The sequence below is a fragment of the Ursus arctos genome, unplaced genomic scaffold (genome assembly GCF_023065955.2).
Source record: "Ursus arctos isolate Adak ecotype North America unplaced genomic scaffold, UrsArc2.0 scaffold_12, whole genome shotgun sequence".
NCBI classification, from domain to species: domain Eukaryota; kingdom Metazoa; phylum Chordata; class Mammalia; order Carnivora; family Ursidae; genus Ursus; species Ursus arctos.
Genome location: NW_026622786.1, coordinates 36521207 through 36540414, shown reverse-complemented (window position 1 = coordinate 36540414; position 19208 = coordinate 36521207). Strand labels below are relative to the sequence as shown.

The window sequence follows — 19208 nt, the reverse complement described above, 5'->3', positions numbered from 1 at the left end:
TCTGTTTGCAAGAGTGAGCAATGAACCAAGAATGACAATTCCCAACATGTCGTGTCCAAATGAAACTGCAGAAGGTTCTAGGACTTGATAAAGTGTTTAAGATATTACCTCATCTGGAATACTATCCTTATATCAGACAAACTAGATTTTAAACCAAAGACTGTAATAAGGGATGAAGAGGACACTATATCATAATAAAGGGGTCTATCCAACAAGAAGATCTAACAACTGTAAATATTTATGCCCCCAACTTAGGAGCACCCAAATATATAAATCAATTACTAACAAACTTAAAGAAATTCATTGATAATAATACAATAATAGTAGGAGACTTTAATACCCCACTCACAGCAATGGAGAGATCATCTAAGCAGAAGATCAACAAGGAAACAAGGCCTTTGAATAACGCACTGGACCAGATGGACTTCACAGATATATTCAGAGAATTTCATTCACACATTCTTTTTGAGAGCACGTGGAAAATTCTCCAGAATAGATAACACACTGGGTCACAAATCAGGCCTCAACTAGTACAAAAAGATTGAGATCATACCATGCGTATTTTCAGACCACAATACTATGAAACTTAAAGTCAAACACAAGAAAAAATTTGGAAAGACCTCATGGAGGTTAAAGAACATCCTACTGGGGGCACCTGGGTGACTCAGTAGGTTAAGTGTCTGCCTTCAGCTCAGGTCATGATCCCAGGGTCCTGGGATTGAGCCCCACATCGGGCTCCCTGCTCAGTGAGGAGCTTGCTTCTCCTTTTCTCTCTGCCCCTGCTCGTGCTCTCTCTCTTTCTCAAATAAATAAACAAAATCTTAAAAAAAAAAAAAAAAAAAGAACACCCTACTAAAGAATGAATGGGTTAACCAGGAAATTAAAGAAGAAAGTAAAAAATACATGAAAGCAAATGAAAATGAAAACACAACAGTCCAAAGCCTTTGGGATGCAGCAAAGGCGGTCCTAAGAGGGAAGTATATTGCAATATAGGCCTACCTCAAGAAGCAAGAAAAGTCTCAAATTTACAACCTAACCTTACACCTTAAGCAGCTGGAAAAAGAACAGAAAATAAAGCCTAAAACCAGCAGAAAAGGGGAAATAATAAAGATTAGAGCAGAAATCAATGATACAGAAATAAAAAAAAATACAGTAGAACAGATCAATGAAACTAGGAGCTGATTCTTTGAAAGAATTAACAAAATTGATAAGCCCCCTAGCCTGACTTACCAAAAAGAAGAGAGAGGATCCAAGTAAATACAAACATGAATGAAAGAGGAGGAATCACAACCAACACTGCAGCAACACAAACAATTGTAAGAGAATATTATGAGCAATTATGAGCCAACAATTTGGGCAATCTGGAAGAAATGGATAAATTCCTTGAAACATATAAACTGTCAAAACTGAAACAGTAAGAAATAGAAAACTTGAACAGCCCCATAACCAGCAAAGAAACTGAATCAGTAATCAAAAATCTCCTGTTTTGGGAGTCCTGGGCCAGATGGCTTCCCAGCAGAATTCTACCAAACATTTAAAGAATTAATACCTAATCTTCTGAAACTGTTCCAAAAAAAAAAAAAATAGAAATGGAAGGAAAACTTCCAAACTCATTCTATGAGAAGGCTGGCATTGCCTTTATTCCAAAACCAAAGACCCCACTAAAAAGGAAAATTACAGACTAATATCCCTGATGAACACGGATGCAAAAATTCTCAACAACATACTAGCTAATAGAATTCAACAGTACATCAAAAGGATTATTCACCATGATCAAGTGGGATTTATTCCTGGACTGCAGGGCTGGTTCAATATCTGCAAATCAATCAGTGTGATACACCACATTAATAAAAGAAAGGATAAGAACCATATGATCCTCTCAATAGATTCAGAAAAAATATTGACAAGATACAGCATCCTTTCTTGATAAAAACACTCAAGAAAATAGAGATAGAAGGAACATATGTCAACATCATAAGGCCATATACAAAACCCCACAGCAAATATCATTCTTAATGGGGAAAAACTGAGAGCTTTTCTCCTAAGGTCAGGAACATGAACAGGGATGTCCACTCTTACCACTGTTGTTCAACATAGTACTGGAAGCCCCAGCTTCAGCAATCAGACAACGAAAAGAAATAAAAGGCATCCAAATTGGCAAGGAAGTAATCAAACTTTCACTCTTCACAGATGAAATGATACTCTATGTAGAAAACCCAAAAGACTTCACCAAAAACTTGTTAGAACTGATACATGAGGGGCGCCTGGGTGGCACAGCGCTTAAGCACCTGCCTTCGGCTCGGGGCGTGATCCCAGCGATCTGGGATCGAGCCCCACATCAGGCTCTTCCTCTATGAGCCTGCTTCTTCCTCTCCCACTCCCCCTGCTTGTGTTCCCTCTCTCGCTGGCTGTCTCTATCTCTGTCGAATAAATAAATAAAATCTTTAAAAAAAAAAAAAAGAACTGATACATGAATTCAGCAAAGTCGTAGGATATAAAATCAACGTACAGAAATCTGTCACATTTCGATACACTAATAATGAAGCAGCAGAAAGGTAAATCAAGGAGCTAATCCCATTAACAATTACACCAAAAACCATATCTAGGAATAAACCTAACCAAAGAGATAAAAGATCTGTACTCTGAAAGTTATAGAACACTAATGAAAGAAACTGAGGAAGACACAAAGAAATGGAAAAACATTCCACGCTCATGGATTAGAACAAATATTTTTAAAATATCTATACTACCCAAAGCAATCTACACATTCAATGCAATCCCTATCAAAATAACACCAGTATTTTTCACAGAGCTGGAACAAACCATCCTAAAATTTGTATGGAACCAGAAAAGATCCTGACTAGCTAAAGGAATGTTGAAAAAGAAAACCAAAGCTAGAGGCATCACAATTCCGGACTTCAAGCTGTATTATAAAGCTGTGATCATCAAGACAGTATGGTACTGGCACAAAAACAGACACATAGATCAATAGAACAGAATAGAGAACCCAGAAATAGAACCACAACTATAATGGTCAACTAAGCTTTGACAAAGCAGGAAAGAATCTCCAATGGAAAAAAGACAGTCTTTTCAACAAATGGTGTTGGGAAAATTGGACAGCCACATGCAGAAGAATGAAACTGGATCACTTTCTTACACCACAAAAATTCAAAATGGATTAAAGACCTAAATGTGAGACAGGAATCCATCAAAATCCTAGAGGAGAACACAGGCAGCAACCTCTTTGATGTGGGCCATAACAACTTCTTACTAGATAGGTCTCCGGAGGGGAAACAAAAGCAAAATGAACTATTGGTACTTCATCAAGATAAAAAGCTTCTGCACGGCCTAGAAAGCAATCAACAAAACTAAAAAGCAACCTTTGGAATGGGAGAAGGTATTTGCAAATGACATATCTAGTAAAGGGCTAGCGGCCAAAATCTATAAAGAACGTATCAAACTCAACACCCCAAAAATAAATAATTCAGTTAAGAAATGGACAGAACACATGAACAGACATTTCTCCAAGGAAGACATACAGCTGGCAAACAGACATATGAAAACATGCTCATCATCACCCACCACCAGGGAAATACAAATCAAAACCACAATGAGATGCCAACTCACACCAGTCAGAATGGCTAAAATTAACAACACAGGAAACAACAGGTGCTGGCGACGATGCAGAGAAAGGGGGACCCTCCTACACTGTTAGAAGGAATGCAAGCTGGTGCAGCCGCTCTGGAAAACAGTAAGGAGGTTCTTCAAAAAGTTAAAAATAGAACTACCCTACGACCCAGCAATTGCACTACTAGGTATTTATCCAAAGGATTAAAAAAAAATACTGATTTGAAGGGGCACCTGCATCCCGATGTTTATAGCAGCATTATCAACGATAGCTGAATTATGGAAAGAGCCCAGATGTTCATCGACAGACGAATGGATAAAGAAGATGTGACACACACACACACACACACACACACACATGAATATTACTCAGCCATCAAAAAAAAAAATGAAATCTGGCCATTTGCAATGACACAGATGGAGCTCGAATATATTATGTGAGGTGAAGTAAGTCAGTCAGAGAAAGACAAATACCATATAATTTCATGCATATGTGGAATTTAAGAAACAAAACAGATGAATACAGGGGAGGGGAAGGAAAAATAAGATAAAAACAGAGAGTGAGGCAAACCGTAGGAGACTCTTAACTACAGAGAACAAACTGAGGGTTGCTGGAGGGGAGGTGGGTTGGGGGATGGGGTAACTGGGTGATGGGCATTAAGGAGGACAAGAGATGTAATGAGCACTGGGTGTTATATGCAACTGATGAATCACCAAATTCTACCCCTGAAACTAATACTACACTATATGTTAACTAACCTAAATTTAAATAAAATCTTAGGAGAATGAATGAATGAAGATATTACCTCATAATAAAAGCAAGTTCCCTTAAACTAGCACTTCAATGTGCAGTAGTCCCTCTGGATGGCTAGGTGAGGCTATTTATGTTATCTTGGTCAATTATGTAATTGCCACCATTATGTTTTCTGAGCAAATGAACTCATCACTCTTCCATTCCTACCAACTTCGAAGAACTGTCATGAAGATAAATCAGACAAAATGCATGAAGACAGGAGCTTTAAACTGGGGTTCTCTGGAAGTGCACAAGTGAACTGGGTGTAAGATCAGTGTATGTATGTGCACAGATCATTTTTTTGGTTAGAAGCTTTTATCAAACTCTTTTAAAGGAATCTGTATCCCCCAAAGTGGTTAAGAAGCATTTGGAGTCAATCAAAAAACAAGAAAGATTTCATTAGAGCTATTTTAGAGACAACCGCCACCTACCTTCCCCCGCCAAAGACACATACATAAGACAAGGATCTTGAAAAAATGGAGAGTTCCTGAAATCACAAGAGTTCTTGTAATGCCAAGAATGTCACTGCCCTGCACGATAACGAAATTGTCGACGGCAGCACCAGAAGACCTCAAGCTGACTCACACTCAATTTGGCTACTCCGATCAAAGAATACCCTTTCTGTGAACACAAATAAAGCCTACACAGCCTCAGAAAATTAGCTATCACTGCATCATCCCCTCTACCTGTTCCTCGTAATCATTTCTTGACATGCGCACTGACTGTCTTGGTTTCTAGTTCACACTGGTAGTAAACAACAGATTCAAACACCTGTGGGTTATGATTCCATAAGGATACATTGAGTGTCTCCCAGTTTCCAGGACCTGTGCTAGTGGGGGATACGACAGTCAACGTTATGACGCCTGAGCCAACAAGGGCCAGAAAGGAAGCCAGTACAGTGCAGTGGGGAGGGGGCTACCATACGAGGAGAAGCACGGCAGGCCGGGCACACACAAGATGAGCTCCTAATCCAGTCCTGATGGTCAGTGAAGGAAAAGAATATTCATAAACATCCCCTAAATAGCGTTCACTGTATACCAGACACTCTTCCAAGTGATTTATATCACTGTTTAATTCACCAGAGGATTCCAATAATGCTAGCTGAAGAGCCAGTTTGCAATGTAAGGAGAAAGGTCTCTGGAACGTTCCAGGCAGAAGTCAGAGCAGGTATAAAGCCCCAGAGGCAGGAAAGGGGAGGAGAAACAGACATGAGCTGCACCTGAGGCAGCTCGGCCGCTCCCCAGATCTCACTGGTAAGCACTCAGGCATTTTGCAGGCCAGGGACTGTCGGTAACTCAACACTGGCCACAGCAGGGGTACTTACATTATGGAAGTTGGCAAATACCACAAATCAATCCGAATTGATTTTTTCTGTTTGTTGGTTTGGTTTGGTTTTTGTTTTTGCGAGGCAGTTTATCAGCACACCACTACCCAGGGTGGGGGAAGTGATGACTGGACCACCAGGCTCTTTAACCACTCCGACGAGACAGGTGGAAAGGCTTTCGGCTTTCGCTAACATTGGATACTTAACTCTTGGAGAGCAACCAAATGAGGCTTGTTAAAGACACGAGTACAACCAGAAAATACCTCATACCTTGAGTCCATTTTATGTTGACCTGGGCACACGCCCAATTGTTTGAAAGTCTTTGTTTGCATGTTTATCTTGGCGTCACTTCCATAGACGAAGTTACTTGTGTATTTTATGCAGTTCAAGGCCATTTTGCTGACCGATATCGTTACAGTGGTGTGCCAGCATAAACTTAAAGGGACAAAAAAGATGGCACGTTAGGATATCATATAAAAATAATTTAATATTTTGAGATGCCTGGGTGGCTCAGTCAGAAGCATCTGCCTACGGCTCAGGTCATGATCCCAGGGTCCTGCGATCGAGTCTCCCATCGGGCTCCCTGCTCAGGGGGGAGCCTGCTTCTCCCTCCGCCTGCCGCTCCCCCTGCTTGTGTGCTTTCGCTCTCTCTCACATGTGGGCGCGCAAATAAATAAAATCTTTTTAAAACTTAAAAAAAATAATTTAACATTTTACTGACATTTTGACCCAATTTAAACTGAACCATTAGATCCCTACATTTTATCTGAAATATACAGATCATCCTCCAGCTCAGCAGTGAAGCCAACCTAGCCCTCCCGAATTATAAAACCACTCCTGCCGTCATAGTGCATAGATACAAGCAATTGTTATATCCAGGCTAGATGCAAAGTCTATGAATAAAGCACAATATCTTTAAAATTCTTAGGAAATCTTTTAGGACTAGAAGGAAGTTGTCCCCAGTTCTCTTCACCTTGAAGTAACATTAAGATTATATATAATATATATATATATATATATCAGCCCTGAGAGGCAGAAAGTTTCACTGATGGACATCCGTGTTTACTGTCTGAGGATGGCAACACTTAGTAACAAAGAAATACCATGTTTCTAATGTATATCCATCCCCCCAATGCTGAAAGCTAGACTATGACAAAGACGTGCCAGCTTTGATGCAGGGGAAGCTCTGAACTCCTGGAAATTACACGGCCCCTTTGGAACATTCGGAATGGCTGTGTCCAGAGCAAGAGGCCCTTCTGGAGCAGGGAGATCACTTTCACTTTCTATGGGTTCCATTACCGTCTGAGGCAGATCATACACCAGGTTATTTATCTGCTCATATACTGATTCAGACTTATTTTTCTGTGTAAATCCTCCACTTTGTTTACGTTCCCAGAAATGTATTTACAGATTTTAAAAACAACTCACCAAAGACAACTTTTGTCTTGGCCACCATCTTTCCCATCCAGAGCTTATGTTTTTATACAGTCACTCTGGCCAGTCTTCCTGATGCCATCACAGCCTCTGCCTGAAGCCCAACAGGAAGGTTCAAAGCAGCAGAAAAAAACTCACGGCAGAATGGTGGATTATTCTTTTCCAGCAAAGTGGAACTGGAGGCCACGACGAGCTACACCAGCCCGGAGCATGTGGCCATCTCCCCTCATCCGACTATGCTGCTGTTGGCCACTAATGTCCCTCACTGCCTGGTTCATTTCTGAGGTCACCTCCACCAAGGACACTCAGGGTATCTGTTGAGTATGTGAAAGAAAAGAGAATAACATGGTATTTCTTGATCCTATTATGTGCTAAATGATTCACCCATCTTCCTCCATTTACTCCTCACCACAAACTGCAAAGGAGGTGGATTTAGGCTCATTTTACAAATGAGGGCAAGTAACTTGCATAGGATTACACATCTTTCATTTAATTATTCATCCATTCAAGAAACATTCATCGAGTGCTTACTATAAGCTGGGTGTTCGGTAAACAACAGGTGTCGGTTTGGGTAAACAACAGCAAAAAAACATGGTCCAACTTCAGGTTGGCTTCAGTTTTCCTTTTCAGTGAAAGTCACAAGAATGGAAACCCAGTCCCAAGTGTTGCAATTTGGCAATGAAGCTCAGGGAAAGTAGTGCCTCTCCCCTCTAATGAGCATGTGTGAAGTCCCTATAGGAGGCAGGGTCCCATGTTAGAACTGTCAGAACCCTTATCCTGGGCCTTAAGAACTATCATTATTGCTTGAAGAATGCAGAATTGCCTTCTAAAAGAAGAGTGGAAACCCACCATATAAAATCAATTAAAAAACAAAAAGCTAGGGCTGCTTAATTTAGAAGTGGGGGCGCTTGAAGTTTTACTCATACATCACCCCCCACCAGAGCTCCCGGGCAGACGATCTCAGACTGTGTAGGACACAGTTTGAAAACCACTGAGCAACTCAGGTGTTGATTCAGGAGAGTGGGCATTGGGTTCCATGGCCCCTGGGGCACTGGTCTGGGAAGGTGCTAGGGAGGTCTAGTCCTGGGACCCACCCGAGCGTAGACCGGGAGACCATTCATGTACACCATCCCACTGCTCTTCATAACCTTCCCTTGGCAAGGGCTGACATCCTTGGTCTTGCTTATAATCACCCAGGTGTGCTTGGGGTCTTCCTGGATGACATATCGGGTGGGCAAATTCTAGAAATGCCTACTACAAACAATTTGTGAAAAACAATCTGATCATCTTCTCCTGCAGCTGGGAAGAATGTCACCCAATCAACTCCATTTGTCATCTGACCACCTCTGCCATCTGACCATCCCTACCTGGCAGCAGAGAGGAATGACATCTGGCCATCTCCTCCTTTCATGGGATCATCTTCACCGGGAAGCGGAGAGGGATGTCAGCAAGCCCAGGGCAGTGGCATTCTCTCCCGCTTCTGCAGTTCATACATTGATTGTCTTCCTGATAGTCGCGTGCCAACACGTAGAATCCTCGGCTTGTGATAGTGTTTGACGTATTTTCAGGGGCATTAATGTTTCCAGCCTTCCCACTGGTATGCTCAAATTTCACAGCGTCAGAGCAACGGAATGCCATTAAAGCAGTCATCTTTGCAAATGGGCCAGTGGCCATTGTATTCATCAATTTGGAAACAAGATTAAATCTGAAAACAAGATTGTGGGAAATGGCTAAGACATCTTCAGAGCAAAACAAATGAAAGAAAACATAAAGAATATCACTAGTATTTGTCAAATGTTTATTTAGTTCATTCTAGCAGTCTGTTTATTCATTCATCCTATAAATATTTATCAAGTATCTGCCTGGTGCCAGGTCCTATAATGTGCTAAATGTTGGGATAACTTGCAAAGAGTTGGTAATATTTCCATGATGTCGTACTGGAAGAAATTCCAGGGCATTTTAGGCTTTCATTTATTGTCGTTTCTCCCCAATTCCCTACCACTCCCTTTCTGAAAAACTGCAAGTCTTAGGAAAACTGTCAGGCCCTGGGCAGCAGCTGAATTGCCCTTGGGACAATCCTCAGTGGCCCCAACGGTCACCAATGTCATTTTAAGCCAAATTCCCAACCCAGACTAGAAGCCGATCTAGGGTGGAGGCAGGGCAGGCTTGTATCATCTGTAGGCAGAAATTAGTCTGGGTTCTTCCCAGATGAGAAAAGGAGAGAGAAAGCCAATTTCAAATTAAGGTGGCAGGAGCCAGAGAGGAGACAATATGCTGGCAGTTTTTCATTGACCTCTAACTCCTTTGCACTTGAGAGAACAACTAAACCAGAAAGAGTAACACTGGGATTTCACCAGATTGCCTCAAGTGTAAAATAATGTGAGCAATTTTCTCTTCTAATTTGGGGAGGATCACCAGAGTTGGAGGGGAGGGAAACACCTCCACCTGTCACCTCTCCGCTTCTCCTCCAGCTCCATCCCACTGAGCTTCCGGGCCTCCCTCCCAGAATGCAACATGGCTCTGCTCTACCTGCAGGGTTGGGGGTGAGTCTCCCCTGGTGGGAGCTCTCTGAGGGATCCAGGGGAGGAAGGGCTTGGGAGTTAAGATCATAGGCGTTCTGCTCTTGTCCTCTCTCCAAATAAAGTAAACCAATCCAGAATTTTGTTTAAAAGAGGAAGTTGGGCGGGGGGGGGGGGGGGGGGGAGGGCTGGGTCAGTTAAGTATCAGACTCTTGATTTGGGCGCAGGTCCTGATCTCAGGCTCATGAGTTGGAGCCCCACTTCGGGCTCCATGCTGAATGTAGAGCCTGCTTGACATTCTCTCTCTCTCTCCCCCCAAGCAGCTCACTCTCTCTGTAAAAATGGAGAGAGAGAGAGAAGCCCTATACCTGAGAAGATTCTGATAACGGTGGAAGAACTGCTGGTGTTCTCCTTGACTAGAAAAGTACAAACATTATTTTTGCTTCCAGTGGAGAACATAGAAAGCTGTGGATTTCTTCAAAGCCACATTAGGAAGAAAGTGGGGGAGAAATATTTAAAAGGGGAAAACTTACTAATAAGAACTGGGGCTCTCTGGTGTCCATAACTTCCTAGCTTTTCTGATTCATTGACATTATGAGGCAAACGGCACCCTGCCTGAGTCAGGAATATATTTTGGAGACATCTCAGAATATCTGACTGGTCCAGAAGAAGGGGAAAGGTTCAAAACAGAAATGTGAGGTTTCCAGCTATAAGCAACATTCAGAAAACAGCCTCTTCTGGAAAGAAGCCAATCCCTGTTATACATTCAAGAGGTTGAACTGGATTCGATGAAGGTTCCATGTTTTGTTTACAACATTTGAGTGAAGAACCTTTAAGAGCAGTTTTGCTTCTGCTCCCAGACTCCCACAGGACTCATTTTTATTTCAAGCCTTTTAAAAAAATTCAAAATGTAGGAAATGATGGATACTTCATTACAGCAGTTAATGCAAAGGTGAATAAATCCTGTTTCTAAGGAACTGAGCTCTACATAGACCAGGAGAGTAGCAGACATCATGTCTCTGTGGAATTATACTTTACACAAGTCTCCATTTTGTTCTAATTTCATCAGTTCAGACAAATTGGATTGTGCTGGCTAACTCAGGGACCATAAAATATTCCCATCACATACAGATTTCCTGTAAGCTGTTTTGCAGGAGGAAGGTTAATAAAGGCCTGGAGGCTTAAAAATTCAATTCTGTTGAAGCATTTTCCACATTTATTAACTATTTTTACCAGAGCTCTGTATGTGGGTTCTCTTAAGACCTGTTGGTGGGAGGCGTGGTGAAGCTATTAAAGCAAACAAGAAAAACAAGGTACCATTTCATTGTTCAGGCAGGTGCAGATGAGATGGGGGTGGTCAGGCCCCTTGGCGAAGAAATGCGGCATGGGATGACCATTCACTGAGTTGTTTTTGGTTAAAAAAAAAAGTTATCAGTATTTCAATATGTGAAATCTAAAAAAAAGACAAACGAATAAACAAGCAGAAACATTCATTAAGTACACAGAACTGATGGTTGCCAGAAAGGAAGAGGGTGGGGGATGGGCACAATGGGTGAAGGCGAGTGGGAGGCATGGCTTCCAGACTGGGAACCAAGTCACGGGGATGAAAAGCACAGCACAGGGACTAGAGTCCATGGTATCGCAATAGCGTCCTATGGGGACGGATGGGAGCCACACGGAGCGTAGCATGTTGTGTACATTTGTAGAATCACCACGTTGCACACCTGAAACTAATGGAATGTTGTGTGTCAACTGTACTCAAATCCAAAATAAATGTATTTTTAAAAACTATCCGTAAGAGCAGCCAAAGCAGCTGATAGGTAGTGGGATTCTGGGAGCTCGCGTGTGTTGGGAGGTTTGGCGCAAACTCTGGCCCGACAGGAAGGGGCGGGGAGAGAAGCTGATGGTGTTTGGAAGCCGGTCTGTCCAGAGGAGACAGCGTGAAGGCCTGGAGAGCAGAGGGAAGCTCTGAGCCTGGAGAAAAGGACGCACCTCTTCCCCGCGGGCAGCAGAAGGGAGCAGCAAGGGGAGAGAGGCCGGGGCGGGGCTCCACGCCCAGCACGACCCAGGCCGCCCACGCTCACCTGGGTTCAACTCCTCACGTGTCTGCCCTTCTGAAGTCGTGAGCCCTGAAAACCTGCTTGTGCCACACCGATCTCGTTGCACGCCCTTCTCCTTACAACACTTCTGTACTTCTGTCACTGGTGTCACAGAATCCAAACTCCCGAGCTGGCGTGTGAGGTCCACCCTACTCCCCCCGTCCCCGCTTCCCCCTCCCACTGCCTGCCGGTGCTGAGTGTGGTCCCTGCCAGCAATAGGAGGACCACCGGGGAACTTGTTAAAAATGCAAACGCTGGGGCGGGGGAGAGGCGCCTGAGTGACTCAGTCGGTTAAACACCTGCCTCTTGGTTCAGCTCAGGTTGTGAGCTCAGGGTCGTGAGGTCCACCCCCGTGGGGCTCTGCGCTCAATGCGAGTCGGCTTGAGATCCCAACTCCCCGGCCCTGCCCCCACCACACTCCCAAAGGCGCTTGAGCGCACTCTCTCTCTGAAATAAATAATCTTAAAAAAAAAAAAAACAACACACAAACGGGGCGCCTGGGTGGCACAGCGGTTAAGCGTCTGCCTTCGGCTCAGGGCATGATCCCGGTGTTCCGGGATCGAGTCCCACATCGGGCTCCTCTGCTGGGAGCCTGCTTCTTCCTCTCCCACTCCCCCTGCTTGTGTTCCCTCTCTCGCTGGCTGTCTCTATCTCTGTCAAATAAATAAATAAAAAATCTTTAAAAAATAAAAAAATAAATAAATAAAATAAAAAACAAACACAAACAATGCAAAAACTCATGCCTGCCCCGGATTTAATAAATCTGAAACGCTGGTAAAGAGGCCTGGCAATCTGCATTTCATCAAAGCTTCCAGGGGATCCTGCGGGGTGCTCCAGGGTAGGAACCAGTGGCAGCTCCCAGACCACACTGTGCTGGCCACCTGCATGCCTTCACACATGCCCCTCGGCCCGGAAGGCACCTCCCCCCATTTCGGACCACCTCCTCCACCTCTCCCCCTACCCACGGTGACTGTCTCCCCTCCCTGTGCTGCCCCAGAAACGGGGAGTGCGCGCATCATCCAGCTTTGCCGCAGCTCCGGGTCTCTGTGTCCGCCTCCCCCACAGCCAGCGAGCAGCCCCGGGGTGGCCACCGTGTGTGTTTGTCCCGGCACAGTCCACAATCCCGGGGCTCCGGGAGATGTTTGTTGAGTTGAAATGTTAATGAAAAGCAAAGTACAGGGAGGGGAGAGAAGAAGGGGACGCGCAAGCGGGAGAGAGGCAACCACGAAATGGTAACAGCTGCTGTTTGCCGAGTTCCATCTGCGGGGTCCTGTGCTAAGGGCTTGGCAGAAACTGTCATTTCATCCTGGCAACACACTGGAGGTGCTACTGAGCCACTCCACAGATGGAAACTAAGGCACAGGGAGGTTACATGACGTGCCCCCCATGCCCTCAGCTGGCACATGGCAGGAGTCTATACCGTCAGCCCTAAGGGCTTAGAGAGGAGGGAGCTTTCTTTGGAGCCCTTGTCAATACTCAACCAGCTCGGCACATGTTTCCCTGGTGCCTGCTCTGTCTGTGCCAAACTAAGACAAAGAGGAACCCAGAGAAGCGCAGGGGCACACGGCTGCTTAGAGGAGCTCCCATTCTAGAGACATCTGTAAACCAGTGAGCATGACTCAGCAAAGGACAATTACTGAGGAATGTCCAAAGAGCTGCTGAGATCCCGCAGCAGGCAGGGTGCATTTGTTCTGCCACAATTTCCCACAGAAAATTCCAGAGGTAGGTAGTCAGGGCTGCGGCAATTCTGCTCCATGGCACCCTCCAGCTTTCTGCTCCTCCTGCCCTGGGGTGTGCCCCTCACCTTCATGGTCCAAGATGGAAGCCAACACACCTTCGTTCCAGGCTGTAGGATGGAAAAAGGGGCAACTGAAAAGGAATAAAGGACATGTTCTAGATCCCTCCTGCAGAAATTCTTGGAAACTCTCTCATGATTCTTTTGCTTACATTCCAGCATCCAGAACTTTGTCATCTGGCCATATCGGACTGTAAGAAAGACTATAACCTGTAATTAGCAATTGTCATGATTTTAATCAGGAAGAAGGAGAGAACATAAATTGGGGGGCAGACTGTAGTCTCTCCCTCAGGATGCATGGTGGAGGGTGTCCCAGGAAGACACGGGGACGGCTGGAAACCAGGTGGGAAGAGCTTGACGTGACATGACCAATAGTTTGGACGTTGTTGTCCTGGCAATGAGAATCGGTAGGTTTAAGCAAAAGACAGATGGAGACTGAGCGATATCTTCCAGCGATCTCCCTGACAGCTGTGCTGACAGGTTCTGGTGGGGTGCTGCTGTGACCCCGAGACCAGTTAGAAGGCAGTTCCCCAGTGCAGGTGAGAGGCGATGAGGGCCCGGAGCAGGGCAGTAACAGCCCTGGGAGTGGAGACGAGAGAATGGAGAACAAGACATGGGAGGGCGGGAGAGGACAGATTTTGATGGCAAGTAGGAAATGGGGGTGAAGGACAGGGATGGAGTTGAGGATGACGCGGCGGTTCTCGGCTTGAGCGATGTGATAAATGACGATGTGGCTAGCCAGAATAAAGAAAGGGCTACAGAAGGAGGCTGCTGGCGGTGGCGTGGTGAACTGATCAGTTTGGTTTGGGACATGCTGAGTTTAAGGTGCCTATTGGGTGGAAGATGTTCAGCAAGCTGACAGAAAGACACGTCTGGAGCTCCGGAAAGAAGTTAGAGGTCAAAGTACCAACTCAGGAGTGGGTGGGTCCAAGTCACAGCCTCCCACACAGTTTGAGATGGCTTGACCAAAAAAGAATGAGGGAACAGAGTCGAGGATGAAGACTGGGGAGTGCCAGAGTTGTGTGAATTCTCTGCAAAGTCCATTCTGATGGAAGGTTCTTCGGAAATTGAAGCTCAAGAAATCTCAGGTTGCAATCCTTTTCCCAGACATCCAGGACCAGGGTCAAACTCTCCATTTCAGGACAAGGTAAAACCACTAAAAGCTTTTGCTTTCCCTGGCTACATACATTAACACCAGCTAATGTTAGGTTTGGGGGGAAAGTCATATTTAAGGTTGAGGTTTCCATTACGACTCTGTAATACAGCAGAGCCTGTGCCCAGGAAGCCTCCTGCCTCCCTCAGCGTCCAGCGAGCTACCTTGTCATTATGCTGCCAGGCCTCAGGGCTGGGCAATGCCAGCAGGTTGAGATCCATGTGGTAAGGGATGGCAGATCAGGGGGGCCCTCTCCTACAAACAGCTTTCAACTTCTGGGTGATTTAATGCCCTTTTTGAATGCTTTCAAGAAATGAGACGTTGATTGTTGGTCCTACTATCGTCTTCAATTCTAGAAAAGGCTAAAAAAAATTGTGTATAGCATCCCTTTCATTTTAATTGACTTCTTAAAAAAGATTTATGTATTTGAGAGAAAGAGAGCATGGGGGGGGGGGCACAGGGAGAAGGAAAGGGACAAACAGACTCCTCACTGACCTTGGAGCCTACATGGGGGCTCGATCCTGAGATCATGACCTGAGCCGAAGTCAGACACTTAACAGACTGAGTCACCTAGGTGCTCCTTAATTGATTCTTATTGTCCTTGCTCTTCTCCACTGCTTCTAATGCTTGACCCCTCTCCTCCCCGCCCCCCAACAGCTGCTGACCCACCCCTTCTCATTTTAAGCAGATGGCTAGTATAACCCACTTTCAAAGCACTGATTTCTTGAAATGCAATGATTATAATTTAGAAAACACTTTAGGCCAAAGAATATGATATCAAAATGCTCAGTTCTTTGGGTGGTCACTAGCAAAGTGCCTTCAACCGATGAGAATCCAAGTAAAAGGGCCTTCAATTATCTAGAAAGCACTACAAGTCCAAACCCAACAGAAAAAACAAAAGCAATCTAAAATTAAAATAAATGGTGGTTCAAAACCACAATGAGATACCACCTCACACCAGTCAGAAAGGCTAAAATTAACAAGTCAAGAAACAACAGATGTTGGCGAGGATATGGAGAAAGGGGAACCCTCTTACACTGTTGGTGGGAATGCAAGCTGGTGCAGCCACTCTGGAAAACAGTATGGAGGCTCCTCAAAAAGTTAAAAATAGAGCTACTCTATGACCCAGCAATTGCACTACTGGGTATTTACCCCAAAGATACAAATGTAGTGATCCGAAGGGGCACCTGCTCCCCGGTGTTTATAGCAGCAATGTCCACAATAGCCAAACCATGGAAAGAGCCCAGATGTCCATCGACAGATGAATGGATAAGGAAGATGTGGTATTTATATACAACGGACTATTACTCAGCCATCAGAAAATGAAATCTTACCATTTGCAACAAAGTGGACAGAACTAGAGGGTACTATGCTAAGCGAAGTAAGTCAACCAGAAAAAGACAGTATCATATGATTTCACTCATTTGTGGAATTTAAGAAGCAAAACGGGATCATAGGGAAGGGAGGGAAAAATAAGATGAAATCAGAGAGGGAGACAAACCATAAGAGAACTCTTAACTATAGGAAACAAACTGAGGATTTCTAGAGGGGAGGTGGGTGGGGGGATGGGGTAACTGGGTGATGGACATTAAGGAGGGCATGTGATGTGATGAGCACTGGGTGTTACATGCAACTGATGAATCACTGACCTCTACCTCTGAAACTAAGAATATACTATATGTTAATTAACTGAATTTAGATAAAATAAAATTTCAAAAATAAAAAATAAATGGTGGTATACTTGTCTAAGTTGGGAAGTTTGGGTACAGGATTAGTGTAGGATCCTAGGATTAGTATAAAATTAGGAATTAGTATAAATTCAGCCAAATGTCTACTATTTCTCACCTCAGTGTACTTGGCAGTGTTCACTAATATTCAACACAATGGCCCGAAAATAGTGTAAGAAAAGCTCCTATCAAATAGAGACTCGTTTATGGTCCTCATGCTCTAGTAGCTAAGACACGAAAATGGGCAAAATTCAAGCTGCTAACATTTTCACTTTGGAAATATGAAAAATTAAAGAAAATATGGTAAAATGTTTTATAAAGTGAAGTTTATATTTTAAGACAGTCCTTTTTTCTGAGATCATGTCCTTTTTATGTCAATGTGTCCTGTCTTATACAAACATGACAGCGTTCTTTTTGAATGACCTGACTTGGCAAAATTAAAAGCTGGCACACCATCACTGTCCCTAAATTTTTTTGGAATTTTATTTGTTGGTGAAATGTCAAAGTCTGGGAATCCATGGAGTTAGATTAGGCCTTTCCCATAAGCTTGGAAGCAAAGGAGGTTTTCTGTGGAGTCACTGAGATTGCGGGTGGGGGGTCTGGTTCTCTATCCTCTCTCACCCTGTGCCGATCATATTGGCTGGTGTTGAAACAGGTGCTCAATAAACAATTTATTGGAAATGGTTGATCACCAGGGAATGGAAAACTTGAAGAGGGCTCTTTTTATTTCCTCCACTAATTACCAAAATGTTAAACATTTTAATTACTTTTAAAGTTGTGGTTTTTAAAATATATGTATTTTTAATAAATCAGTTATATAAACAAAAGTCAAACCAGACCACCCTTACAAAGCAGCCTCAAAAGGGAGCCTTGCAGGCTTTGCACACCTGCCCCTCGCAAACACCCTCGAAAGACCTGGTTGGGCTCCGTGTTTTTAGAACTGATCACCAAGCCCTTTTCTGCTTTTCAGAAACCAAGAAGGAGAAAGGAAGAGACTTGTAATTGCTAAAAAACTCTCCAAGACAATAAAGATTCAGGGTTGGTTAGAACCAGCGTTTAAATCGGAACTTGGGTTCTCTGGCCTCTAGAATCAAAGACAATTTTCAAAATCACTTTTCGAGAATCACAAAGGAAAAAAAGGGCCCTTGGAATAGGTTCTTAATCCAGAGAGTTTTGATAAAACCATCATCGTGATTCTATTGCTATTTCCCAGAAGCCAGCAGCAAACATTTTCCGATGAATAGACTCTTGAAACTGGTAACTATGTAAGCAGTAGCCAAGTCCATTATAGTCATTAATCCCGAAGACGCAACCCTGGGTTCTGTTACTAGGGCACCCGGAGTGCTGCGTGGTGAAGCTGGGACGGGATAATGACAGCTCTCTCCACGCAGGTCTCAGAGCTGCCAGCGGCAATGAGTCCGCTTTACGTAGAGGTCAGGGCAGCCTTAAGAGTGGATGGGATTCAAATATGGTAACAACTCTTCTCCCACACACATTTTCACTGTAGAACATTCAGAAAAGAAGAATCGTTCTAATTCTACCACCTACAGATTACCTCCGTTAATATTTTGATGAATCTTCTTCCCGGCATGGATGAATAGATGGATGGCTGGATGGACAAACACACGGATACCCACAACGATAGACTTATTACACGTACAGAAGTGCATTTAAGAACCTATTACTAGTTATTTATGGAGGGGAGTTGGTAAGGTGGTGGTGAAGGGAGGCTCATTTTTTAACATACACAGACATGACTTGCCTTTGTCACAACTACATATTACTGTGTATGTTTTACTTCCCTAATTTTTTCAAGTGTAAAGGCCCAAAGCAGTCACTGTTGGGAGCAGCGGGGTCCAGTCGCGAGCTCCCCTGGGTGCGCCGAGGGGGCGCAGAGGTGAGTCGGGCTGCCTCGGCGCGAGGCGAGAGCGCGCGGGGAGGGAGACTCGGGGCAGGAGCCCGGGGCAGAGGCGCCCGCGGCAGCCCGGGTCCGCCGGCCGCTGGAACGGCACTGGGGGCGGAGACGGCCCTGGGCCCGGACGGCGGTTACCTGTGTTCGGCGGGGTGAGGTGTGGGGCGCGTCTGCCGTCCACTCGCCGTGCCGGGTGCCTCGCTTCCGCGCCGGTTCGCCCGGGGCTCGGGCTGTGAGCGGCCAGGGCGAGCACGCGGCGCGGCGGCCCCAGGGCGCCCTCTGGCGGGGCAGGCGCGGGGCAGGCGCGGGGCAGGTGAGGGCCCGCAGGGCGGAGCGCGGCAGCAGGAGGGGCCGCAGGCTTGCGAAGCCAGGATGCGGAGGGAACGCGCTCCCTTCGGGGACCTGCCCTTGTTTTCTGAGGTTTGGTTTGCGTTTGGTTTGGTTTGGGGTTTCCATTTTCTCACAGCCTTGCCTGTCCATCCATATTCCCCTCCACTCATGTTGGCTTTTTGTTCGCAACACCAATTATTTTCTATTCTCCAAAGGAATGCTTATTCATTGTAAAAAAAAAAAAAAATGAAAGCACAGAAAATCATAAAGACCTTTAATCCCACCATTCGAAGATAAGCACATGTTTAAAGTATTTTTCATCTAATGTTTGTTCTCCTCTATCCAACATTATAATGGTGAGTGTGTATTTAAACAAACTGAGCAATGCTATCTGAGAAATCAGGCCTGGTGTTGAACTGGCCCATGGCAAGAAAAGACAGAAGGGCTAAAGGGCAGAGAGTGCCCTTAAAAACCAGGCCTGGCTTCCTCTTGGCT

At 44.7% G+C, this 19208-nt stretch overlaps 1 protein-coding gene across 1 annotated transcript in view; it reads right to left on the bottom strand.

The window, feature by feature from the left end:
* CTBS (chitobiase) overlaps positions 1 to 12202 on the bottom strand; it is a 63085-nt gene extending 50883 nt beyond the window's left edge. The window contains 4 exon segments of the mRNA XM_044383685.3: positions 6015 to 6179; positions 7173 to 7492; positions 8546 to 8883; positions 11015 to 12202. The gene's annotated coding sequence lies outside the window, so the exon portion shown is untranslated.
* Positions 12203 to 19208: the final 7006 nt, after the last annotated feature.